The sequence below is a fragment of the Heptranchias perlo genome, chromosome 8, assembly GCF_035084215.1.
Source record: "Heptranchias perlo isolate sHepPer1 chromosome 8, sHepPer1.hap1, whole genome shotgun sequence".
Classification (NCBI taxonomy): Eukaryota; Metazoa; Chordata; class Chondrichthyes; order Hexanchiformes; family Hexanchidae; genus Heptranchias; species Heptranchias perlo.
This window is the reverse complement of record NC_090332.1, coordinates 8097657-8108709: the sequence shown is the minus strand read 5'-3', so window position 1 is coordinate 8108709 and position 11053 is coordinate 8097657. Positions and strand designations below refer to the sequence as shown.

The 11053-nt window shown below is 49.5% G+C and overlaps 1 long non-coding RNA gene across 1 annotated transcript; it reads left to right on the top strand.

The window, feature by feature from the left end:
* The first annotated feature begins 2477 nt into the window (after positions 1 to 2477).
* LOC137324133 (uncharacterized) lies at positions 2478 to 6917 on the top strand. Its single transcript, XR_010963508.1, has 2 exons — positions 2478 to 2688; positions 6157 to 6917. It is a non-coding gene; the product is annotated as an uncharacterized lncRNA (long non-coding RNA).
* The last annotated feature ends 4136 nt before the right edge of the window (positions 6918 to 11053 follow it).

The following is an 11053-nucleotide window of genomic DNA, read 5'->3' as shown; positions in this document are numbered from 1 at the left end:
CCTCGCGCTGAATGCTTGACAAAAGTCTCCAATCTGTGAGACCACTGACAGCTGTGCCACAATTCGGAGGCCAGAGAGAGGCTGTAAACATGAAGAGAAACACGCTGAGCAGAAAGAACAAACTCTCTGGACCTGTCTGACACAGGGGTCAGGGGGTCACCTGGGGCTGGTTGTAGCCAGCTTAGCAGATTGGGAGCCTGCACTGGCCCCGTCCAACATCATTTAGACAAACAAGCAGATGGCAGGTGTCACCGGTGACAAAGAAGCCATCTGTGCAGCGAGGACCGTCCTCTCCATTCTCTCTCAGGCCAGTTCATTAAACTATCTTCTATCAACTTCACAGGGAGGTCGTCCTGCCTCTCTCAGCCACTGGGGCCCACCGTCAGGCCCTAGAACTAATACCTCTCTGCTGCCACAAACACCCCTGAGAAGCAGAGATTGCGTCCACCCAGAGTTACGCTATAATATGAATTGATTTACCCAAAACGTCTCGTCATCATATATAGCCCTTAAATCATTAGCATTCTGGAAGTACGGTCAAAGTGCACAGCCTCAAAACAAGCCCATTTTAACCCTACGTGTTTCACCGTATGTACAAGTGTGGCGTTCTATAAATATCGTGGAGCGGAAATTAAACAGCAAGTACCCCAGCGGAGGACGGAGCACCAACAGAGGTGATGAGACATCGTCCCGGAATTTCCTGGATCTGCGACTTACGCCATCAATTCCGCCGTTTTGTGCCCCGAACTTCCCCTTGGTGAACTTACTCCAAAGTTTCCTGGAAAAGCAATCTGAATACGCCTCAGCGGGCACAACGGCCAATCAGGGACCTCACAAACGGCGCAGCCAATGGCTTAACCCCGTCTGCACCAATGAGCCGATTAAAAGAGATCAATATTGGGTCCACTCGAGTCATAGAATTCTGAATTTCGAGCCCTTTCACTGTACTGAAATCAATCACTCGCTGAAAATTATTTCGGGTTATGGACACACACCCACGGCTGCTGCACGCAGTTTTCAGAAACATTCTAAGGTACAGATTTATTTGTTTTACCATTCATTTCGAAGATGACATTAGTAATTGAAGCTACTTCAAAAGTCTCAGATTAAACAAATGTGGTGGGGGCGGGGGGGGGAGAGGGAGAATTTGGACCTCAGTTCACCCGTTTCTCGGGCGCGAAATGGAGGCAAAAAGTGGTGATTTGGAGAGACCAATTTCGTGGGGCTATGTCCCGCGCCCCCAGGATACCTGAAATACATCCGACGCCATCCCCTGTGGCCGCCTTAAAAAGGCATGAGGCCACTTGAATAAGTGGCTTTGAAACCGTTTTAAGGACCTCCCTCCGATATTGGTCAGAATCTGAGTGGAGGATGCACTGGGCAGGCTCCACTCAGTTTTTACAGTTCCTTCTGCGGCCTAACCAGTGCTCCTTAAAGGGGCTGCTGGAGGCCGCCAACAGAAAGGTAAGTTTTTTTTCTTTTCAACACCTTAATGTGAAGCCAGGAGGAGGAGGGGTAGGAGTGCACCTCTGGTCTCCACAAACTTGCTTTTCTATAGTGCCTTTAACGTAGTAAATCCCAAGGCGCTTCACAGGAGCGATTATCAAACAAAAATTTGACACCTGGCCAGATAAGGAGATATTAGGACAGGTGACCAAAAGCTTGGTCAAAGAGGTAGATTTTAAGGGACATCTTAAAGGAGGAGAGAGAGGCGGAGAGGTTTAGGGTGGGAATTGCAGAGCTTAGGCCCTCGGCAGCTGAAGGCACGGCCGCCAATGGTGGGGCGATGGAAATCGGGGCTGCGCAGAGCTCTCCGAGGGCTGGAGGCCGCTGCCAGCCCCACGTCAATCCTGCCCCTCACTCACCTTTCTCAGGGCCCCTGACGGCCTCAAATTGGTCCAGAGGAAGGCCCGACAGGTGCCCGCGGCTCGCCGTAATTTCCTGTGACTTCTTGCGCTGGGAAAATAAACCCGACACAGTAGACATTCCAACGGCACAAGTCTCCAGGTAATTCAGGGCCACTGAAACTATCTTTCCATGCGGAAAGTGATGGCCGTTTCACCCACATAAGAACAGTTGCTGCACCTCCAGGAAATCCTGAGAGACATAAAAGAAATGATGTTCCAGAAATGAAAATCTTTTTTTAAAAACAAGCCAAAGCTATAATTCCACTTCCAGAATCTAGATTCAATAGTCACTTTCAAAAGGGGAATTCGATCAATACCTGAAGGGGAGAAAATTTGCAGGGTTATGGGCAAAGGGCAGGGGGGGGAGTGGGACTAATTGGATAGCCCATTCAGAGAGCCAGCACGGGCACGATGGGCTGAATGGGCTCCTTCTGTGCTGTATCATTCTATGATTCCACGATTCTAGAAAATGCTCGTCATACAATGAAAGCTCTGCCCCTTTAATGGGCGGGATTCTGCCGTAACCCGAGCAACCTGGAGGTCTCTCCAAATCACCACTCGCCAAATGGATTAGGCTCCCCTCGAACACTTGGGCTTTCTACAGAAATAAAAGGAGGGGCGACGCAGAAAAGCATGAGGGAAGATCACATTGACATGCGTCTGGATAGCAGTCTGGTCCGTCCAGATCATGTACGATGATGAGAGGGCCTACAGCACTGAATGAGAAAAGTGAAACAGAAGGAATATCACTCAAGGCCCCCTCTGAGAAGCAGTAGGCCCGGTAAGATTTGCCCTGTCAAGGGCCTGCTAGATTTATGGAGGCGTCCACAATTCAGCATGTCTGAGAGGGACCAGAACCTCATCAATAATTCCCTGCAGGAAAGTGAAACCACGGGCCACGGCACTTACAGGCTCCAGTGGCCAAGGAAACGCTCTCTAAGACGCTCCTGGGAAAATAAGATTGGGATAGCGATATAGAACAGCAGTACCATGCCCCCGTGCACCAAGGGGTGTGGGGGGGGGAATCTTATTCTTGTTTGGGTTTCTTTCTTCTCCTCTTTCTTTTGTTTGCCATTTTTATCCCTTATAGAATCAGAATCTTACAGCACAGAAGGAGGTCGTTCGGCCCATCGTGCCTGTGCCAGCTCTTTGAACGATCTATCCAAAATTTTCCTTTTCAAGTATTTATCCAATTCCCTTTTGAAAGTTACCATTGAATCTGCTTCCACCGCCCTTTCAGGCAGTGTATTCCAGATGAGGACAACTCGCTGCGTTAAAAAAAATTCTCCTCATCTCCCACCCCTCCCCCCCCCTCCCCTGGCTCTTTTGCCAATTACCTCAAATCTGTACCTTAAATCTTAATTTCCTCCCTCTCCTCCTCTCCTGACCACGCTGACTCCTCACTGACTGCTCTCCTCCAATATCCTGGCCAAGTAGTCCTTTCTCGTTTGTGAGTCGAGTTAGAGTGTCGGCCGGCTGTTCGACTGTAGGGAGCATCACAGCCGAGCTTTGATACCCTGTCCTCGCTTGATATCCAACACGGGGTCATCGGAGAGCGATCAGGGACGGGAAACCCTGGCTGAGTTCCCTCTCCCTAGCTCAGGCCGGCAAAATGTAGAGTCCGCGATACTCACCCCCAGCTGAGATCAGTCCGTTCAGCACAGGCTGGGGATTGAACCTGGTGCTTTCTGGGCGGCTGTCAGAGGCTGTCCTTATCAAACAGCTGTTGTTTGTTCATCAAGCTGCCTCTTGTTTCTGGGCACCATTATCACCTGCTTTTAAAGACTTTCTGGATCATCTGTGGCCATACTTTATAACAACTGGGTTTATAGTTTTATCCAACTGAGCTGTGAAAATAAAGGTTTAAATTACCGGTGTCCACTTGGTTTACAATAACTAAATAGCTAATTGGATAAACGGCAGTTTAAAGTGAGGGCCCTGGATCACTTTGCTGGTGGCCTTTATGCACTATAGAGTATCTCAGAGTCTCCCCCCTCAATCCCTCCCTTTACATAAAGTCTGTCTGTATCTTGCTCTCTCTCTTCTTCAGCTTTTTCTCCCTCACTCTCTCTTTCTCTGCTTGTTCCAGTTATCAACATTGTGAGTGTCAGTATTTCAGGCTCTTTCCCTCAGTTCTTTCTCTCTCTCTCTCCCTCAGCTCTCTCTCTCTCTCTTTCTCACTCCACTCTCTCTTTCTCCTCCTCTCTCAGCTCTCTCTCTTTCTCTCTCTCTCCCTCACTCACTCAATTCTCTCTCTCTCTTCTCTCTCTCTCCCTCACTCACTCAATTCTCTCTCTCTTTCTCTCTCTCTCCCTCACTCACTCAATTCTCTCTCTCTCCCTCACTCACTCAATTCTCTCTCTCTCTCTTTCTCCCTCACTCACTCAATTCTCTCTCTCTCTTTGTCTCTCTCTCACTCACTCAATTCTCTCTCTCCCTCACTCACTCAATTCTCTCTCTCTCTTTGTCTCTCTCTCACTCACTCAATTCTCTCTCTCTCTTTCTCTCTCTCTCCCTCACTCACTCAATTCTCTCTCTCTTTTTCTCTCTCTCCCTCACTCACTCAATTCTCTCTCTTTCTCTCTCTCCCTCACTCACTCAATTCTCTCTCTCTCTCTCTCTCCCTCACTCACTCAATTCTCTCTCTCTTTCTCTCTCCCTCACTCACTCAATTCTCTCTCTCTCTCTTTCTCTCTCTCTCCCTCACTCACTTCCCTCTCTTTCTCTCTCCCTCCGCTCTCTCTCTCTCGCTGTCTCGCTTATTCACTCAATTCTCTCTCTTTGTCTCCCTCCCTCAGCTCTCTCTCTTGTTCTCTCTCGGCTTTCTCAATTCTCTCCATTTCCCTCCCTTGACTCTCTCTCTCTCTCTCCCTCCTGCAGCTCTCTCTATCTCATTATACCAGTTATATTACCATGTGTCAGTATCTCTGTCTCTCCCTCCTCCCAAAGTAACCCCCCGGGTTTCCATAGGCTCTGCACGTGGGTGTACTTTGCAATTGTGTATGTTTACATCCATTCTTTAGTGTTCCACTCTGTCTGGTTTTGGATTAGAGAAAAGGGCCTTCTCCTAATGCGAATTTATCTGAATGCCCATTAAGGGTTAATGGAATGATGACTGGTCCCTTCACTCTCTGCTAACATGAGAAAGATTCTAAATGAAGTTTAACAAGTTAATTGGGCCACTTGGTAACTTTCTAAACTTGACATTTGTGCCAGAACGCAGTTATACTGCAGCAGGTGTGATCCTGAAGAGGATGCAGGTGGTCTCACACCTGCTGCCTGAATGTGCCTTTAAATCTAAATTATACTGTAGTGATGTAAAATAGAAAGCCCGTCTCAGACTCTGGGATATAACTGGGCTGCCAGTAGCTCTTTTCACGTTGGGTTAAGTATTGTGGCAGAGACGCCAGCTTTGGGCATGTGCCTCATGCAGGCAGCATTTGTTTATATTTGTTGATGAGGTGTGGGCGACGCTGGCAAGGCCGGCATTTATTGACCATCTCTAGTTGCCCTGAGAAAGAGGTGATGGTCATTCTCTCATTGCTGTTTGTGGGAGCTTGCTGTGCGCACATTGGCTGCCACCGTTTCCTTCATTACAACAGTGGCGACGCCTCACAAGTACTTCATTGACAGTAAAGCAGTTTGGGACGTCCTGAGGCCGTGAAAGGCGCTATATAAATGCAAGTTCCTTCTTTTCTTTCTTTTCTCCTTGAACCGCGACAGCCCATATGTTGCTGCCATGATGTTGCTCCCACACTACAACCCCAATGGCGCCAGCCTCAGCTCAGTGGGTAGCACTCTCACCTCTGGGTCAGAAAGTCATGGGTTCAAGCCCCCACTCCAGAGACTTTTAGCACATAATCTAGGATGACACTCCCAGTGCAGTGCTGAGGGAGCGCTGCACTGTCGGAGGGGCTGCCTTTTGGATGAGTCGTCAAACCGAGGCCCCGTCTGCCCTCTCGGTTGGACATAAAAGATCCTGTGGCACTATTTCAAAGAAGAGCTGGGGAGTTCTCCCCAGTGTCCTGGCCAATATTTATCCCTCAACCAACATCTTTAAAAAAACAGATGATCTGATCATTATGCTGTTTGTGGGATCTTGCTGTGCCCAAATCGGCTGCCGCGTTTCCTACATTACAACAGTGACTGCACTTCAAAAGTACTTAATTGGCTGTAAGGCACCTTTGGGACGTCCTGAGGATGTGAAAGGCGCTACATAAATGCAAGTTCCTTCTTTTTTTTCTTTTAGTGCGAAGTTTCAAGCCTCACAAATGAAAACTAAAAGGAAACAGCAACCTGAAGACACCTCAGGATCTCCACACCAGGAATACATCACTGGAAGGAAGAAACTCTTATAAAATCGAATCGGGGAACTGGAAACAATGGGCCTGGAATACTAATTCATGTGACCTTTGTGTATTGACTAAAGTTACAGTCTCCGCCCCCCCACTCCCCCCACTCCCCCCCCCTCCACGTTTGCCCCCCCCTCACCACCCGACAGTAATTTTCTTATTGTCCTGAAGTGTGGCTATTTCAACAGCGCACAGCTGCTTTTCTCCTTATCTGGCTTGATATCGGGAGGGTAGGCAAACAGAGGCAGCCAGCAGCATCGGCAGGACAAAGGCAGAAACAAAACCGAGAGGAGCTGCTTTTCTGTAGGCAGACAGCCCGCCACACCGTAACCAAGCAGCGGGGGAAGCAGGTCAGGGGAGCTGCTGACAAGTCTCTCCCCCCACCCCACCCCCCACCGCTGGCCCTCACCACCGTTCGCACAATGCACGAGTGAACAAAAAATAAATAAAAGAGGCAGTCCCACGGGTTAATTTCCCCCACCCGATCCCCAAACCCCCTTTCTATTTTTTTCCACATCCCTTCCGAGAATCGATACTTTGCTCCGTTAACTGCGATAATTTAAAATGGAAGTGATAACTTCTGTTTAAGACTATAGCTCTGTGTGTGTGTGTGTTTGACGCAACGTTTAGTGGTAATAAATGCCAGATGAACAGTAAATGGGATACTGGTAACTCTAATAACAGATAATTACATTGGACGGGGCAAGACTTTCTATTAATAGGCCAGCAGTGGACGGTAATTAGTTGTTTTTCCTGCATTACAGCTTTGATGGTTGATTAATCAAAAGAATTGTTCTCCCTGACTCTATTTCAGTCCTATTCTTGGCACCGAGCCACCATTTTCTTTTTAAAAAGTATGCAAATTATATAATTGGTACTCTAACCAAAGCCCCAAGCTCTCTCGACGTGATTTACACCATTTACATGTTCACGCTGTTTTTTTTTTCCGGAATGGTAATTGGAGGGATGTTGAACACCGAGTTAAATTTGTGATTCATTAAAACAAAGTGTATCACCTCCACCGATGGTATGGTTAGACCCCCGTAGGCACTAGGGAAATGTTAGGAGTGACATTCATGATCAACAACATCGAGCCGGATCATAACCACCTGGTTTAGTTGCACTCTCGTCCCTAAGTCAGGAGGTCGTGGGTTCCAGTCCCACTCCGGACGCCCCAGCACAAAGTCTAGGCTGACACTGAGGGAGTGCTGCACTGTTGGAGGTGCCGTCCTTGGGGTGAGCTGTTAAGCTGAGGCCCTGAATGAGCGAGCTTTTGCTGACTGTGTACAATTCCCATTGCACGGAGGTTTTCTTCCCATCGCTAATTTAGTGACGGTCATGTTTCATGACACCGGACTCACAGCCTCAACTCAGAGATAGAGAAGACTGAGGGATACCTGCTTAAAAACTAATAATGTTTCTTTTCAATGTGCTATATCGTGACCTGAATCATAAAGTGCACCGATGTGATGCCTGACTCTTCCAGCCCCCTCCCCTCTCCCCGATCAGTGAGCTGCTCGCCGAGCGCTGGCAGCTTGCCGAAAGTATTGTAGTGAGGCCCCATTAACCGTGAAAATGGTTCGGGCCTCTCGATGGTGTCAGTGGGGTGTTCCGTGCAATCGCCCTGCCCATCGCCCACGCCCAAAACGAAAATCGCCCCCCCCCACCGATGTAAATGTAAATTTTGTTTTTGGATAGATTTTGTACACCCAGAGACTATGGGGTAGAAGTTGGCAGGTGCTGTGCCCGTTATTCGGGCGTAAAAGGGGCGCAATCCATACCAATTTAGCAGTGGGACGGCTTGCGCCCAATCTGCACAGGCGTTGGTTCCACTGCTAATTTCGTGGGGACCCAGGCAGATGCCTAAAACAGGCCTTAAATATGTTAATGAGGGTCCTAACGCCCGTTGAAGGACCCCCCCCCCTCTACAAAACGTGTTCCCGATGAGCAGTGCCGGTGACGGGCCTGTCCCGCCCGGGATTATTCAGAAGCCCTCAACTCCAGGTAAGGGTTTAAAAAAGTTATTGTTTAAAAAACAAAACCTTTCTGTGGTGCCAAGAGGAGTAGGAGTGCACGGTTTCGGGACGGTCTCAGGCCTCGCCGTTCAGCACCGCACAGCACCGAGCCTAGGCCTCCGGAAATGGGCCGAGACGAATTTCTACCCCAGCTATTGAGAGAGAATAAAATAGCAGTGGCGAAGGATTCTTTTCACTTTCTGAAGAGAAAGAAAGGCTCATAAATCTTACTCCTGACACATCCCACCAAAAGGTTTAAAAAAACAATCGTCAAGCACCAAGGAGGTTTAAGACCCGTGGTTGACTGTTCTGAAGTCTTTTTCGATGCAGGAGGCCGGTATCTCGTAACTGGTGCCTCCAGATCTCGGCCAAGGATTTGCTGCCCGTGAGCCTTGAAGGAAATGCTCCCGAAACTGGTACACCCAAACTGAGCGAGGTTGATTAAGGACAGGCAATCAGTTGACAATGTTAGGAGGCTAATGGATGTCATGTCCTGTGCCACATTGTTACATCAAAAGAGCCTTGTGCTTTCTTTGCGTGCCAACATGGCCTTTGATTAAGTCAATTGGCAATTCCTGTTTGCCATCGGAAGCGGGTTGGATTCAGGGCCAGTGTTCCTTAAATAAGGTTCCATATTTTATTCCGTACCGCGTGTGGGACTGACAGCAAACATGACCTCTGCACCGTCCCTAGACTCTCAATGCAGCAGAGCGCAGGCTGGCATGGTGATGTTCAAGTGATCACATGTTCTGTTTCCCGGGCAACTATCAGTTCCATGTGCACTCCCCCCTCCCCTCCCCTCCCCCCACTCCCACCCCCACCTTCAAACTTTTCCATTTATAACGTTGGTGAGGAGGAAGAACAGGGAGGAGACGAATGATTGTTCTCATTCGATTGTGTGTTTTATTTTCGTTTTCTTCGCTGCCTCCCTCGGGCCTCATTCCCTGCAGGCTGGAGTGTCAGGTGACCAGCCTCGTACTGCCTCTGTTCTGATGGCGCGTCTCAACTCAAGAATTCGCCACATGGGGCATTGAAGACATGAACCTGCATGTTGTTGCCAAGTGGTGTGTAACCCCAACACTTTGGACCATGCCCAGCACCCATCGGGGGAGAAATTCGACAGGGGTGGGAGCGCAAAACGGGGGGTATCCCATCGATGGTCCGTTATAAGCCCCGCATGATATTCCATTCCATTGACTGCAATAGAACTTAATATCGGGCAGAGCGTATAACGGGCGGGGCGTATAATGGACAGGGGAGTATAATGGACGGGGAGTATAATGGGATGGGGCGAATAATGGACAGGGGCGTATAATGGACAGGGGCGTATAATGGACAGGGGCGTATAATGGACGGGGAGTATAATGGGATGGGGCGAATAACGGGCGGGGGATTATAATGGACAGGGGAGTATAATGGACGGGGAGTATAATGGACGGGCAGTATAATGGATGGGGGAGTATAATGGGCGGGGGAGTATAATGGGCGGGGCGTATAATGGACGGGGAGTATAATGGACGGGGAGTATAATGGACGGGGGAGTATAATGGACGGGGCGTATAATGGACGGGGAGTATAATGGGCAGGGAGTATAATGGGCGGGGAGTATAATGGGCGGGGCGTATAATGGACGGGGAGTATAATGGACGGGGAGTATAATGGGCGGGGAAGTATAATGGGCGGGGGAGTATAATGGGCGGGGAGTATAATGGGCGGGGCGTATAATGGACGGGGAGTATAATGGACGGGGAGTATAATGGGCGGGGAGTATAATGGACGGGCAGTATAATGGATGGGGGAGTATAATGGGCGGGGGAGTATAATGGGCGGGGCGTATAATGGACGGGGAGTATAATGGACAGGGAGTATAATGGACGGGGGAGTATAATGGACGGGGCGTATAATGGACGGGGAGTATAATGGGCAGGGAGTATAATGGGCGGGGAGTATAATGGGCGGGGCGTATAATGGACGGGGAGTATAATGGACGGGGAGTATAATGGGCGGGGAAGTATAATGGGCGGGGGAGTATAATGGGCGGGGAGTATAATGGGCGGGGCGTATAATGGACGGGGAGTATAATGGACGGGGAGTATAATGGGCGGGGAGTATAATGGACGGGCAGTATAATGGATGGGGGAGTATAATGGGCGGGGGAGTATAATGGGCGGGGCGTATAATGGACGGGGAGTATAATGGACGGGGAGTATAATGGACGGGGGAGTATAATGGACGGGGCGTATAATGGACGGGGAGTATAATGGGCGGGGGAGTATAATGGGCGGGGAAGTATAATGGGCGGGGGAGTATAATGGGCGGGGAGTATAATGGGCGGGGAGTATAATGGCCGGGGGAGTATAATGGGCGGGGAGTATAATGGACGGGGAGTATAATGGGCGGGGAGTATAATGGACGGGGAGTATAATGGACGGGGAGTATAATGGACGGGGAGTATAATGGGCGGGGAGTATAATGGACGGGGAGTATAATGGGCGGGGCGTATAATGGACGGGGAGTATAATGGACGGGGAGTATAATGGGCGGGGAGTATAATGGGCGGGGAGTATAATGGACGGGGAGTATAATGGGCGGGGCGTATAATGGACGGGGAGTATAATGGACGGGGAGTATAATGGACGGGGCGTATAATGGACGGGGGAGTATAATGGACGGGGAGTATAATGGGCGGGGAGTATAATGGGCGGGGGAGTATAATGGGCAGGGGAGTATAATGGATGGGGAGTATAATGGGCGGGGAGTATAATGGGCGGGGAGTATA